Consider the following 9,710-nt stretch of genomic DNA (forward strand, 5'->3'; position numbering starts at 1 on the left):
AGGGTGTTCTGTTTTATAAGTTTTGCCTAGGCAGTGCATAGAATATCTGATTATACAAATTGCTGGTAACATATAGGTAACACAACCTAGTAATTATTATGTTGTTATTAAAAAAACAATCTTCCGATAATTATTTTTTTGTAATTTTCCACAAAATTGCGAGTGCCCTTCTAAGCCTTCAGATGTTAAGCACCATTTTGAAAATACGATTGTTAATGAAGAATTAATTAACTCGAGGGTGACTTTATCGTTAATGATATTGGTTGAACCTAAACCCAAATTTATTCGAATAGTGCTACGATAAACATCTTTGCTCTATTGTTAATTTGGAATAAAAAATCGAAGAGTTCGTTTTGTAAAAATTAATTTATTTTGTTATCGTTTGTACGGTGTTAATCTCCCAACTTCTGAGCTCATGGTAGAATATTCTGGAAATAAATAATTTATTTTTTTCTTTGTACCTACCTACCAATGAATACATAACACTACACACAGTACACAGATTCTAGACATCGTGATTCTTGATTGATTGATGAAAACCCTATTATACAGCAAACACTTTTTAACAAACCTACCTTTAAACATAGATATAACTACCTACTATCAATATACTTAATACATCTTTTTTAAAGTCGGCTATTAAGGTTAAGTGCCTATACGACAGGGATTTTACAAATCCGGAAAAAGGTTTCGTTTCTCTGGATTTTTTTATTCATGCATTTCGTAAAGCAGTAAGTTTGTATCTAGTTGATAATAATGAGTATGTAGTACCTACTTACTGCTTAAGCCATAATTTGATTTATTTATTTATGTTCTTTATTTGTACAGCACAACGTAAAATAAAAAATAACAAACAATACAAGCTAAAAGCATTAAGTATACAAATGGCTTCCATAACGCTACGCTACGATTTCTTCCAGACAACCTTAGATTTCGAAAAATGTGGGAACAAGCTTAAAACTTTTATTTTATTACTTCTGCCAAATATTTAAGCAGATAGATAAACCTACTTACTACAATGATTATAGTATAAAATCATTGACTTATTAAGTATAAAAAATCTATTTCGTCAATGTAGTTCTTCATATGCGATTCAGAGCTAAGACATGTAACAATAGACAAATCAGATTAATGATAGATGACGTGATAATTTGATCACGTTATCTTCTAATTATATAATTGGTCGATTATTGCACACTTTCGCTCGGCACTGCTCGACCCCATTCAAGGGAATCACTATCTACCTATTTCATAAATTTTACCAGTTTAAGTGTCAAATAAGAATAAGAGGCTTTAATATAACTTGAACTGATTGGGGGCTTCCCCTTTTTCGGAAGCCGGTTAAAATGTTAAAAAATTTCGCCAACCTTCGTATAGCTTGAAATTATTTTTTATTTTAACTATCCACCAAGGTATATACTAGGTAGACGGTACTCTTAGTGTAGCTAGATATAATGGTACAGTTCGTTTCATGTAGGATGGTGCGGGTGACAGTTCGTTTCACTCTTGAAAGTTTGCCGTGATTCACGATAATAATACGTATTATGAACGTCATACAGGCGACTGTCACCGTACCCATGCTATCTTTACAAAACACTTTAATTACAAAAAAATAAGTAAGTAATACGTACCTCTATAATATAATATTTTTTTCGTTCTATTGTTCTCACTCACTTAATGTAAATATCACGATATCTTTATACTAGTAGTGGGTACATCCAGAATGAGGTCTGAACTTTAACCGCAACTTGTCACATAAACTTCGCTAATCACTTTTTCCTAAAATACCCGCACGACAGATAAAAACACACGAAATCACTTTCCACTAAGTCTTTTGAAAGTTATTCTTTGGGCGGTAGATTTAAAATCGTTTGCCTGTCGTCGATAAAAGTTCGAGGAATATTTTAAATTTTTGAATTAGGAACATAGCACGATCACTTCGCGCCGGCGGGCGAGCACGATCGACTGGAGTCGCATGCGCACCTCAGAGCGGGCGAGCGATAGGGCCAGGTGAGGTCAACCTTTCGTAGGTATTTGTAAAGCTCTACACATAAAAATATGAGTTAAACTGGTAGCATAAAAATAATAATGCAATTATTTAAATATTAATGTACTTCAATGTTGTATGTGTGCAACATTTATATCTTTATAATATGAAACTGTTGTTTAATCTTAAGTCAGCCGATAATAACTGAAACATATTTGTAACTGAATTACAGAAGATATCGTAATTCACTCAATCAATTTCTCAACTAAATTTACTCAGGAAAATACCTTTTATAGTTTTACAGGAAGGTATTTAATTAAAATTTGTAATAAAAGGTATTTATTAAATATTGGTATTTCAATTCCAATTAAATTCATCTCATTAAAAATACGTTTTGTTAATGTATATGATATAAATAAAGAATAATATTTTTATGAACAAAATAAAGGCAAAGCTCAAAACGAAAATTGTGGAGTACACCTGGCGAAACCTGTTGAGTCAACAAACGTATGCGTCAAGCGTCTTGGGTATATGCAGGAAAAACGACCGTCTCTATCCCACAACAGTAAACATGAATCAAGTGAGAAAAGGACAACTCTATGTTAGAGATGATTTAACACGGATCATATTCTGCAATTACATCTTAGAAACTACTTAAGTACTCGACAACTTGATTAATAAATTTTAAATTTTAACACGATGATCATAAGGTGTGTTTTTGTGAAAATTTATCTCAAGTTTATTAAAATTTTAAGTTACATAGATAACTCCGATTATAAATGTTTTAACAAATTAAATGCTTTACTAAACTGTTAATAAACTAATCAAATAATTATTAAAGTCCTTTTAAAGCTTTAAAAAAAGAATACAAAGTAAGTTGGTTTTAGAAAGATAATTTTGGCATCGGATGCGTAGGCACAGGCGGACAGTGGACACGATTCATTGGTCGTGAAACTGCATCTGATCATTGTGTCTCTTTCATACTTTATATCTAACCGTACAACAGAGGGAGATAACATGTTGTTCACATCTTTATGGACCAAAATGTAGACGTGGCCATTTTGGTTTCATCCCAGATGGCGATCGGCCAATTTTCGTAGGTAGGAGGAAATGATACAGACAGTTTTACATAGCGGACTTTTTTATGTTATTTATCTTTAAAAACCAGTGCGGTCGATGGTTATCGTTTAAATCAAGTTTTTTTAAGCGGTCAAAGATTAATTAAAACTCACTGAAGACTAAGCAAGTACGATTATGTACCTATCTGACTACATATAGGCAATATATAAATAATATATATTTAGGTACCTACTGTTTAACTCTTGCAAGTAGGGGTAGGTATTTAAATATTATATTTCTAATCATGACCAAAATCTGTGAAAGATGTAATAAATAAAATTTGAGCCTCAATAGCTCAACGGTAAGAGCAGTCGGACTTATCACCGAAGGGTGGTGGTTCGAACCCAGCCCCGTTGGTCTACTGTCGTATCCACTCTTAATACAGGCTTGCCCGACTAGTTGGAGGAGAATGGGGTGGTCATATATAAAATATATGGCAACTATTCTGTAAAAAAAATAGAGTAGGTACAATAGAATGAACGCTAAATCGCTTGGCGGTACGTCTTTGTCGGTAGGGTGGTAACTAGCCACGGCCGAAGCCTCTCACCCGCCAGACCTGGACCAATTAAGAAAATATCAATCGGCCCAGCCGGGGATCGAACCCAGTACCTCCGTCTTGTAAATCCACCGCGCATACCACTGCGCCACGGAGGTCGTCAAAATACAAATGTCATCCTGTGCTTATTGGTGGATATCATATAGTATGTAGTTGTCAATTGGTTTGTTGTTTATTTTAATAGGTTGATAATAAAGACCAAAATAGTGAATAGGCCAGCAGATCCGACAAAATGTGTCGACAAAAAGACTGTGGCTTACGTACCTACCTACTTAAAATTAAAATAAAAGGTTCTCAATTCGGTTGTGACTATTTTTCTAAAGAAAAGTTAACCCTTGACTGGGTTTTCACGTTATAAAAAGGACGATGCATGGTAAAAGTTAGATGATCATACAAAGTTTATTCTTCATAATTAGGTACACCTAACTGTGTCATATTGGAAACCTATACCTTTGAAATTTTGAATTTAAAACTGTTTCACTTGCACGTTGTAGAGTCAACATCTCCTGAGGATGCTCCGGTTTCGGGGTGAAACGTACGTAGAGAGTATTTTGTCGGACCTGAGTGACGTTGTCGCATGGGTTCGTCGGCTTTTCGCGGAGGATAGCAAAGTAAATACATTATTATATATTCACCCGTTGACGTTATATATTCTAGTAGTCTCATTAGAGAGATTAGAATATTTATATACAGCGACTATTGAATTAAGAGCCTGCGCTATGTGAAGTCTGCGAATTAGCAGGCATCACATATGAAGAGAATTAAGAAAATTCTAAAGTAGGTATGCAAGTTTCCTCACGATGTTTTTCCTTCACCGTTCGACGTGCTATTTAATTTCTTAAAACATATAATTGAAAAGTTGGAGGTGCATGCCCGGGTCCAGAATCGAACCTACACCCTCTGAATAGCAGACTATATCCACTGGGCTATCACGTCCTCACGTTTCGATAATATGATAAGCATATCCATGATAAATCAATCAATCATGAGGATTGATAAATCTCGATTCGCCAGATCCTTCTGATTCTCGTTTTGTATTGAAAAAGTAATGGACTACAAGATGCTGAGGCACTTCAAAGTCACGTAATTTCTAAAGATCATACACGACAATCAAGATAGTATCTGGGGCGTGTTCGTTTCACACTCGTCTCCATCAGCCGCGTCGGTTTGTCGTTGTGTTGCGAAAGTAACAGCACAAATCACATACCTGTGCCATATTTGATGTTTCCACTAGACGCATCAAACGGATTTTGAAAGAAAGAAAGAAAGAAAAGAAAATTTTAAAATTGTGCCACACACCACAAAGCCGAAGCACCGATGCAGCGTCCGATGTCTCAACCACCTGAGCAAGGCAAGACCAAAACTCAAGTAGTAGAAACATCAAACACAACACTGTCATGTTTGGCACAACCATGAAAAAGGTACCAGCTCAGCATTTTGCTGCATGATCCAACCAATAGGGATGATGACAGTTTTTTAAATTGTATATAAATTAAGAGTATGCTAATAGTAAAGCAATTTTGTAAAGTAACAGGATATCTGCGATCATTAATTTCGGAGCTACAGGCATTTAAAGAGTCAGATTTGCGGCGCTGCCGCGGATCCCTGAAAAACGCTCCATACAAAATGGTACGAATAAGTGACATCGTTGGCTCGCTGATCGTTAGATTTGTATGGGCGTTCAAACAAAATTGCTAATATCTTTGTTATTTGTGCGTTTATGTTTATAGTTTTTTTCTTGAAAAATGTCACATTTAATGTAAGAAAGCAAAAACAGTATGAATTTTCATCTAATTACGATGAAAAAAATTAATAGATTTTGAAATTTTATAATCTTATTTATTTTGCAAATATCCAGACAATCTTTGCTTTTTATGTATAAAGTAGTTAACATTGACCTTATTTACACGAATATATCATAAAAATCAATATATTCAAACCTAGTCATCATCCCCATTGCTGGAGCATAGGTACAGCACTGATTTTCAACTGATACCCTCATCCAGGTGACACCACGGATAAACACAGCCACGCAGCGAAAAAACCATTATAAATTTAACTTTAAAAATTCTTTTGTTTTTAGTATTCTTTGTATAGAAAGTCATAGAAGTGCGTCCATTGATCCGAATCGTACGGATCGCAACGGATTTTATCTGATGTAAAATTAAAAATCCGTTCGATGCGATGCGTCCGTACTATACGGATCTGTGGATGCCTACCTTAAGTAGATAGTACGCGCCAAACTTCTAGACTTTCTTCTTATAGTTTCTTCTGAGCCCCTGGATTCTGTAAGTTACAGCGTTGTGAAATCGTTCGTTTTCACGGCAACTTCGTTATTAGTGACATTTTAATTTTGGCATTCTATACACATACAGTTCAAATTCGAATAAGACGTATTATAGGCGAAGAGTTCGTCGACGAGTGTAAATTAATGGAATCGCACTCCTGCTCTGACATTGTATCACTCCGAACTGCGCAGTTGGGATATCTGCCTCGTTGGTCCATTGCTTAGCCTATGTGGTATCGGATCACAAGGTCCTGGGTTCCAATCCTGGTTACAATCGTTTTCACTGATATCAATTACTTCTGGTAGTTAAAGCAGCATTTATTGCGTTACATATTATATCGGCAGTTCAATTTTATATGTGACTAATGACTACCCAATGAGTCATGAGACAATTACAGTACCTAAGTAATCAGTGTAAACATATCTTCAATGGCGTGCATTTCATACATGCATTAAAGGATTGCTTACCCAAAGTATTGTTTTGTACCTAAATGTTTATCGAATGCAGATTTTACCAATTCTTCTTACACTGATTGACAACCATAAGCAAGCCACTATGTATCTTGGGTGTAATCAAATTCGCCATTCTTTTTCTACAGAATCGAGTAGGTAGCCGGTAGACGTCTATATCTAGCCTCTATGTGTATATTCATTAGGTGACAATACTAGGTAGGTATACGAAAAAACTACGCACCTACTTTTGAGCCACGTAGTGCTAGCCACCCACGGTCCGATATACCCACATGCCTGCAACGCTGACATGACGTCTGGTAAAACTCATCATGTGTTGGTCACATTACGCATGACGGCTCGACTTGAAGCAATAATCGCGACCAACACACGATGAATTTTACCAGACGTCATGCCGGTAGCGCTGCAGGCATGTGGGTGGCTAGCATAACGGCACATGGCGTACGAAGATACAGGAATGCAATATTCATGCAATAGCGATATGGCTGAGGTCAGTCACCTCGGCAATGACAATAATATGCTTCAAGGTAATTAAAGCGAAAGGACGTTGACGAGAAAGCAAGAGTGCGACAATTTCACGCCCATGAGTGCACGCGCTGAACTTACACTTGCAGGGACGGTATGGTTGTCAACAAAACAAGGTAAATGCAGAATATACTATAGTATTATATACTAAAGTGTTTTATGCTAGCCACAAACGGTCAATTATTCACACGTTTCCATAGCACCCACGACTATAATAGGGATGATGACAGTTTTTTTAAATTGTATATAAATTAAGAGTATACTAATAGCAAAGCAATTTTGTAAAAGTAACAGGGTATGTGCGATCATTACTTTCGGAGCTACAGGGATTTAAAGGGTCGGATTTGCGGCGCTGCTGCGAATCCCTGAAAAACGCTCCATACAAAATGGCACGATTTAGTGACGTCGTTGGCTCGCTGATCGTTAGGTTTGTATGGGCGTTCAAACAAAATTACTAATATGTTTGTTATTTGTGCGTTTATGTTTATAGTTCATTAATTGAAAAATATCACATTTAATGTAAGGAAGCTAAAACTATATGAATTTTCATCTAATTACGATAAAAAAAATTAATTGATTTTGAAATTTTATAATCTTGAAACGAACTGTCACCGTACCCATCCTATCTGAAAAACACTTTAAGATCCCGTATTTATGATGACTTTCACCGACCTGATAACTTTTTTTTATCAAATTTAATTTGATTTTTAATTTTGTATTTGTATTTGTATTTTGTACATATTTCACTAGCTGACGCCGTGTGGGTTCACCCGCGTAGTTTCCGTTCCCGTAGGATAATATTTAGCCTATATCCTTCCTCGATAAATGGGCTATCTAATACTGAAAGAAATGTTCAAACTGGTCACTGTAAAATATACAGGCATCATGTTCAAAATATTAGGTATTTAACACGGACAATAATGTTTAATCATTATGCCGTCCGAAATAAATAATTATCGAAATGTACCGCTCTGAAATAACGGCATAGAGTTCAGAGTCATTTTCTGATATAATAACAGCCTTCTAGTGTTATTTACGTTGGTTCATGTCACAGGTTATTTTTTTCCAAGGGCTTGTAGTTGTAGTCTATAAATGTGGCTGTGGTGAACTTGGAAAAGCCGTGCTTTTCTCATGGACAATTTGTATGTAGCATGTTCGTTTGTGTCCAATGAAGAGTCTTTACATTCAATTCCAAAATGGAAATATAATATAATATCGTCTACAGTAGCGTATTAAAATATTATTCTGTTTCGAATTCTAAGCCGTGTTACCCCGAGTGATACCCCGAGCGAAGCCGCGGGCAAATGCTAGTATAGCTTGTCAAATTCGTTCGTAACACTCTCGATGGTCCGCGCGCACGTCTTCATACCCGCAGAGTCCTTCCCTCTGCCCCGCGCGCTAGACTTCACACCCGCGCAGTCCAACGCCCCCGTCGCCCGCATATCATGGGAGTGTCATCAACGAACTTGCCAAGCTATAACAATATAATCATAATAAAGGTGAATGAATACAATTTGTTTGCGGACGGTACGTGACAGTGAAGCGTGCGCACGGGACAGATCTCGCCAAAATTGTCCCCGCACAATTTCCCCCGCTTTCCACAACTCTCTATTGTGCAATTCTAGGTAATTTGATTGCATCACAGCCGAATAACCTACCTACGTCACCTTACTACGGTTAGTGTTAGGTACTGTATTTATAAGTACCAAATACGTAGTGTGTACGTAGGTATTATATTCGTAACATTAAGTACAAATCAAAGATTTTATATTATTGTAGAAAATCTTTGCATGGAGTCTACAAATAAGGCGCAGCAGCGGTATCGGTAACATTGTTTTTCATAGAACTCGATCGTGTGAGATTTCGAACTCGTCTCTATTTCTAGAAGAGATTCCAAGAGTAGGTATATAGCGATAGAGAATAATTAAAAACTCACACTGTCGTAGAGCTGTGATAGCCCAGTGGATATGACCTCTGCCTCCGATTCCGGAGAGCGCAGGTTCATATCCGGTCCAGTGCATGCACCTCCAACTATTCAGTCATGTGCATTTTATGAAAATAAATATCACGAGTCTCAAACGGTGAAGGAAAAACATCGTGAGGAAACATGCATACCAGAGAATTTTCTGATTTCTCTACGTGTGGCATTGGGCTATTGGCCTAATCCCTCTCATTTTGAGAGAAGACTCGTATTCAGCAGTGAGACGAATATGGGTTACATGGAGGCTAAAGAAAAGGCACAACAGTGCTATTCGGAAACGTTGTTTTTTGTAACTCGGTCGGCCACACAGAGGTAGATAGAAAAGATTTTGAATTCGGAACTCACACTGTCCTTTCCAAAAACATTAGGTACAGAATATCGCTACAGATAGGTATATATTAGGTATATAGTGGTGTGCATAAGGTTTTTAACTAGGGTAGGTACTATACCTAAATAAAATTTGCGTTCCTACAAAATGGAAAATTCCTGCTTCAATACAGGTTAGTAATGGACCCTTAGGGTAGGCAATACATTTTCGGATCTATGAATAGCACGCCACTGTATAGTTAGTGTACCTACTTATACATATATCATGAGCATGAAAGTGTTGTTGAAACCTTAAATAAGTGGGCGCCACAGGTAACCAGGAGGTACGAGTTAGAGATGTATTTAAAAGAGTGCTGAAAATTAAACTTGGTTTACCTAATTAGATAGTAGACATATTAGATTTCTCTAGCTCAGAGCGATAAACGAAAAAATAACTATAGGTACCTACTTACTATAC

The 9,710-nt window shown here is 36.5% G+C and overlaps 2 protein-coding genes across 2 annotated transcripts in view; one reads left to right on the top strand and one right to left on the bottom strand.

The window, feature by feature from the left end:
• Positions 1-1,988, bottom strand: part of LOC112053975 (putative transcription factor SOX-15) — a 143,135-nt gene extending 141,147 nt beyond the window's left edge. The window contains exon 1 of the mRNA XM_024093610.2: positions 1,632-1,988. The gene's annotated coding sequence lies outside the window, so the exon portion shown is untranslated. The remainder of the gene's footprint in view (positions 1-1,631) is intronic.
• LOC112051542 (transmembrane protein 14C) overlaps positions 1-9,710 on the top strand; it is a 149,558-nt gene that overhangs the window by 123,611 nt on the left and 16,237 nt on the right. The window lies entirely within an intron of this gene.

This window comes from Bicyclus anynana, chromosome 2 (assembly GCF_947172395.1).
Source record: "Bicyclus anynana chromosome 2, ilBicAnyn1.1, whole genome shotgun sequence".
Lineage (NCBI taxonomy): Eukaryota > Metazoa > Arthropoda > Insecta > Lepidoptera > Nymphalidae > Bicyclus > Bicyclus anynana.